Genomic DNA, 6,983 nt, shown 5'->3' with positions numbered 1-6,983 from the left:
AACTGTTTTTGCAGCTGCTCATCACTTGTCATATTAATTCAATACCTCTCTAATTAGCTAAATCAAGCTGAAACAGCTTCCAACAATCAACTGATACAACATTTACTAAATATTCTCTTATCAACTCAATATGCAACTCACCTTCAACGTAATTCAAAATTGAACGAAAAACCATAAAATTCATAAGTTATATAATAGGATTTCAATGTTATAATGCATTTACAAAACAAATAAGTCCCATAAAAAAGTCATAAAGTAAATTACTTAGATTATCTATTACAACTCTAAACTTCACTAATGCGGTAGTGTGTTTGCCACATGATCCTCATTTTCTTCATCACTACTAGACTCATTTGTCATATTTCTTTGTTGACCATACACTGGATATCGAGTAGGTTGAGACTGAGAGGGTCAAGGAGGGAAAGTGACATCATTGGAACAAGGGGGAATCCCTCCTGAAGCAAGTAATGCATCGAATTGAGCCTTAAGACCCGCATACTCTAAGTCTCTCCACCTTTCCCTAGCCCATGAGTCTTCGACTTGGCTAGATAGCTCAGCTATCTTTTGCTCTATAGCCAAATTTTTCTTCATCGATTCATCATCATAGGAACTACTTAGGCCTTCAAACTCATAATGATATTCACGAAAGGTCTGTTGCGGCATGCCATAGGCATATCCATATCTACTCGGCCCACCAATCAAGTCTAACCACACTCTCTCAGCCTGTTCTTGAGTAAGTGGGATACCTCAATTTTCTTCTGGCTGAGTTTGTCGTAAATCCTCCAAAGCTTGAAGATATCGATTCTAAATTGAATGGTATTAATATTAGAATATAAATTTAGAAAATAAGTAACTATTATTTTAAATTAGAGGCTTACATATGTCATTTCAGCTCGCGGCTCAACCCACACATCTGGATCTTCGGGATTTTTCTTCTTTCTTATGTGTGTTGCCTTGAATGCCTCAGCCTGAGTTACCGGTCTTCCTAGTTTCTTTTCCTACATATAAAACTAATTAAGTTATAATCAAGAGTAATTAAATAGTAATACCTAAAATATATAAACTTAAAGAAAAATGATACATACCAATTTCCTCCTCACACTTCCTTGACTTTGAGGCCCACTTGTGTGTAGAGAACCACCCTTAGTAGATGATCTAGCCTTTTTACCAATCTCACTCATCTGCTTAAATCTTGGATCATTCGCCTAATGCACAAGTAATTTTTCCCAATCCTCTGATAGAATCCACCTAGGATTCTTATTATTTTTACGAGTTTTCATCAACAAACTAGCGAGAACATGCACAACTTTCTTGTGAAAGTTTGCACAAATTTTGGTCTCATGTTCCGGACGCCAAGCACATTTTTTCTGCAATGAAATCATAAATTTTTAATTAATAAGTATTATTGAAGATAAGTATTTAAATAGTGTTAAAGAAAGAAATTTAAATATACCCTGAACTCCAAAAAAATTTGTCTCTTGAGATTGCTTGGCATCTTACCCCAAGTCGAAAAAACATCTCTATAAAGATCTTTGATTGCCTGAGAAATGATCCCCACAACAGCATCTGGATTGAAACTGTAATACAAAACAATTACAGGTTAAAATAAAGACAATTAAATGAGATAATCATAAACATAAGATTTTTAATAAAAAAAATAATCTTATGTATAGCCATCAGGCTCAATGACAAGTATATTATGCATATCCCTCACGCCAACTTATGTAAGGACCTGACCAGGTGTAGCTGACTGATTTGAGGTAGGAGTGTTAGGCTCAGAACCATTACCTTGAAGGCGAAGACTCGACATCCCAAGTTGTGAAGTAGATGATGATGATGAAGGTTGAGAGTAAATGTGTGAGAGAAACTAGACGTTGGTCGGTTAGCCTCTAGAGGCAAAACACTATATCCATGTGAGGTAGCATACCCTGATGTGGGCCTCATCACAGGTACCTAGGGGGCAGTTGAGTATATTCCAATGGTGGATGCATATAGGTCGAAGGAGGATTAATATGTGGAGGCACATAATTATATGGCTCGGTCTTCCTAGAATAGCAATGTATCGGAGTGTCTCTTGGTGGATAGATATTGTGGAGTCTGATCTTTTATGTATCCCAATCAGTCGTCTACTAACCATACCATCTTTCTTTCTTTTTGGGGCATTATCAATATCTTTATTCTTATTACCACCAGCCATCTAATTAGTAACAAAAACATTCAAGTCAAATAAGGTTAGATATTTACATAACAAGTAAAGTCTCAATTAAAATTAACTAAAGCTGAAACTAAATTAACTACTGGTGTATTTTGTTATGTTCATAAATGTTTGTTATGTCATTCAAATAAGAACAACTTCAAAGAAAAAATAAGTAAATTTCAAGTTCTCACAGAAACAAGTTACCTAATTCAAGATTAGTGTATGTAGATACAATGACAATACTTCATATTTTGAACTTACCATTTGTTGAGTTAGTTGATTTAAACAAATAGAATGCAAGGACAAATAACTAATGCAAGGGCACATGCTTCTAATAATTTCCTAAGGCAGATAACTCTTAGGAAACTAGCCAATCAGACACATTAACATAGACAATACAAATGTCCATGTATCAAAAATACATCTCTTCTTAACCAAATCAGTAACAAAAAATTAGAGCAGGGAACTTACCATTTATTGAGTTAGTTGATTTAAACAAATTGGATGCCTGTGAAGGAAAATGACTAAGGAACACAAGTACTAGAATTAATCTTTTTCTCTTTTGGTGGAAAGAAAACATTTTTAAAAACTCGATGTAATCAGACTCTGAAAATCATTTCATCAACAAAGATATCATTCAACAATCGATTTACCATCTGCCAAAGACACACACAATCCTAAGGAATGGACCTGTTCTTACCTCTAGGCAGCAACTCAATTTAGCAATGCAATATAATTACTATTCCTCCTCATCCCCATCCTCATCCTCTTCTTCTAACCATTTTTCTTCATCTGACCACACTTCCTCATTAATTGATTCAATTGCCCCTTCATCTGTTATTTCTTCTATATCAACCTCTTATAATATGTGTTTAGGATGCTCTAAATCATTTTCTAATTCAACATCCATTGTGTGGTGAACACTTGATCTATCATCATCCTGGTATGCAACATCCCACACGTTTTCAACTTCCACACGACCCATGAGTTTGGTTTTAATCACTACCCACCAATCCACTTTATCTGGACGCAAAGGATAAGGACCTTAGCACACTTGCTTAACATTTTGTGCAATAATGAAAGGATCATATGATCCATACTCCCTTGTATGCTTTACTTTAATAATATTATATTGTTTGATTTCTCTCGTACCTTTTTTTGGGGTTGGATCAAACCACTTGCATCTAAACAATACAATCTTTTTTATAGGCCACCCAGAATACTCCATTTCCAAAACCTCCTTGAGCACCCCATAATAATCAACTCCATCTTGATTTCCATCACCACCCTTCACCCAAACTCCACTATTGTTAGTTTTTTTTTTTTATATTTGGAGCATTCTTCAGTATTGAATTTAAAACCATTTACAAGATACTTGTCCATTGAATAAATCTTGATGGGTCCCCAAGAAAGGTCCTTAAAAAATTGATCAAATTGACCATTTTTTGTGTCATAAATCTATAAATATTTGAAAAGTAGGAAATTAGCATCAATTAAATATATATTTATTTAATAATGATAGTATTATGAAAATATTATAAGGCTTACGTAATCTTGAAATCACTTTGAAAAATGCTCAAACACTTTTTCATTGCCATATAAATGCACAAAGTAGCTGTCAAAGAAGATGGATATTGAGTTAGTTGTTTTGCCTTGTAATTACATATTTTAGTGCAAAAACAACAACTTACTCAAGAAATGGTTTAACTTGTGGGCAATTCAACAAGACATGTGTCGATGCAGACTTAAACTCCAGGCATTAAGATTCTTCCTTGTACGTTTTTTTTAACCTTTGCCTGGTTGACTGAAGATTGATAGTGGCTTCATAGTCTCGCCACCATCATCATGACGATTGGGTCTATTTCGTAAGCATGGCACATTACTTTTGAAGTAATAAGAACCAAAATTAGTTATCTCCCTAGCAAGATGGAATTCAACCATTGAGCCTTCAAGTCTATGTTTTTGCTTCATGCCCCGTTTAGACTTGCCAATAGTCCTACATTATATTATATTATCATTGATTTTAACAAAATATTGATATAAAAATATTAAGAGTTAAACACTTACCTCTGAAATGGATACATCCATCTATATTGAACCGGACCTCCGAGGCGTGCTTCATGCACCAAATGTACAGGAAGATGTTCCATCACATCGAAAAATCCAGGTGGTAGAATCTTCTCCAACTTATTTGTAATTATAGGAATACTTTGATCTATCTGAACTAGGTTGTCTTCCCTTAACGTATTAGAACACAAGTCCTTGAAGAACAAACTAATTTCAATCATAGGTTTCCAAATTCTATCGGGCAAGCCACTAAATGCAATGGGGAGTAATGTTTCCATGAAGACATGACAATCTTGACTTTTCATACCATGTAATTTTCCGTGCTCCATATCGACACGTTTTCCCAAATTTGAAGCATGTCCATCAGGCATCTTAAGCTGCTCGACCCATTCACATATTTTACGCTTTTGATCCAATGTAAATGAATAACTAACCTTAGGCTTGAAGAACTTGTTGTTCTGTTTCTCTTGTAACCATAACTCTTTTCGCCTACAGTATTCTGGTAAGTCCATTCTAGCTTTAACATTATCTTTTGTCTTGCCATTGACATCCATTATTGTGTTAAATAAATTATCAAAGTAATTTTTTTCGATCTGCATGACATCAAGATTATGTCGAAGAAGATTATCCTTCCAATATGGTAACTCCCAGAATAAGCTTTGTTTTGTCCAATTATGTGCAACATGACCATACCTATCAAATTTGTACAATTGTTCTTCTGTGACCTTTGGAAAGTGTTGAACCCTTTCCCAAACTTGTTCTCCAGTCAAGATTGGAGGTGGACAACTCTGTTTAACAGTATTCTTTCTGAATGTATTTTTCATACTCCTAAACTCATGATCCATTGGCAAGAACTGTCGATGATAATCAAACCAACAATTTTTACGACCATGTTTAAAAGTGAATGATTTAGTATTTTCCATACAGTAAGGACAAGCTAACCTTCCCGTTGTTATCCATCCTGACAACATTCCATACGCAGAAAAATCATTAATAGTCCATATTAAGGCAGCCCACAAATTAAAATTTTGCTTAAGAGACATATCAAATGTTTCAACCCCTTGAACCCACAACTACTTCAACTCATCAATCAAAGGTTGCAAGTATACATCAATCAAGACTTTTGAATTTCGTGGGCCAGGAATGACACAATTGAGAAATATATATGGACTGGTCATACACATCTCAGGTGAAAGATTATATGGTGTTACAAATACAAGCCAACAAGAATATGGTGCAGCAGAAACAAAATGTGGTGTGAATCCATCTGAACATAGACCCAATCTAATGTTTCGTGGTTCGGCTGCAAACTGTGGATATGTTCTATCAAAATGCTTCCACGCCTCTCCATCAGAAGGATGGCACATAACACCAGGTGGTTTTCTATTTTCATGGTGTCATCTCATATGAGGAGCAGAGCTATTAGATGCATACAACCTCTTTAACCTTGGTATAAGAGGTAAGTAATGAATCACCTTAATAGGAACTTTCTTCCCGCTAGGAGTCAATTTATAACGACAATTTCCACAAAACTTGCACGATTCTAGATCAATATCATCCTTATAGTATAACATGCAACCATTTTCACAACATTGAATTCTTATCGATGACAATCCTAACTTTGATACCAACCTCTTAGCCTTATAGAAATTATCAGGTATCTTTAGATTTGTGTCAACTGAATCATGCATAAGGTCAATAGCAGAGTCCATTGCCCTTTGAAGAACATTCCAATCTAATTTGATACTTAATAATCTAAGAACAATAGACAATTGGGAGTGTGGACACCCCTCATATAAAGGCCGACTAGCAACTTCCAATTGTTCAAAGAAAATTTTACATTCAGCATTAGGAGCTTCTTCACCTTGATTACTAGACTCAAAATCAGAATGCACCCCAAACGCATCCTGAACCATGCCATGCATTCTATAATTTTCTGCATTAGAATTCACTGCGCTACTACTTTCACCAGGAACATAATGTTGAAATACATCAAAACTATTATCAATTTCTCCATGACTAGTCCACACTGTGTATTCTTTTTTAAACCCATTTCGATAGAGATGAAGCTCCACAATATCTGGCTTTTCATAATTCAAACATTTACACTTAATCACACTATTACGTTGAAAAGGTTCTAGTGTCTTTACATACTCCACAAAACCAGTGACACCTTCTACAAATTCAGGTCTTAGCCCCTTTTGACCAAAATTAGTCACATTATACATCCAACTACGGTCCATCTACACAAATATCACAAAATTTGCCTTTGTTGAACATTAAATTAAGTAGTAATTTACAAACCTAGAAATCAAATTATATCATTCTACCTAAAACATAAGCTATAGTTCCCATGTATAATATTCTCACTAATTGGTGGTATTATTACAGTACATAGACCTCTTTTAAAAGTTTTTTTTTCATAAACTAAAACATAAGCTACAGTTCCCATGTATAATACTCTCACTAATTGGTGGTATTATTACGGTACATAGAACTATTTTGATAAGCTAAGGTCCGAAATGTATTTGCTATTATTGGAAAACATAAATGATTCACTGTATTTTTTGTCATTGAAGAAGAGGAAAAACATGTTACCTTCTTTTTTTCATTCTTCTTCACGCAAGAACAAACTAGAAAGCAACCAATCAAGAAAAAAAGGAAAAAAAATCTGCATTTGTTCCAACTTTTCAAATTAAAAACTGAAAAGCTCCAAAAT

At 34.6% G+C, this 6,983-nt stretch overlaps 1 pseudogene; it reads right to left on the bottom strand.

Annotated features, from left to right (window-relative positions):
• Positions 1 to 350: 350 nt before the first annotated feature.
• LOC125865650 (uncharacterized) lies at positions 351 to 6,492 on the bottom strand (annotated as a pseudogene).
• Positions 6,493 to 6,983: the final 491 nt, after the last annotated feature.

This window comes from Solanum stenotomum, chromosome 5 (assembly GCF_019186545.1).
Source record: "Solanum stenotomum isolate F172 chromosome 5, ASM1918654v1, whole genome shotgun sequence".
NCBI classification, from domain to species: Eukaryota; Viridiplantae; Streptophyta; class Magnoliopsida; order Solanales; family Solanaceae; genus Solanum; species Solanum stenotomum.
This window is presented reverse-complemented; position numbering and strand designations above follow the sequence as displayed.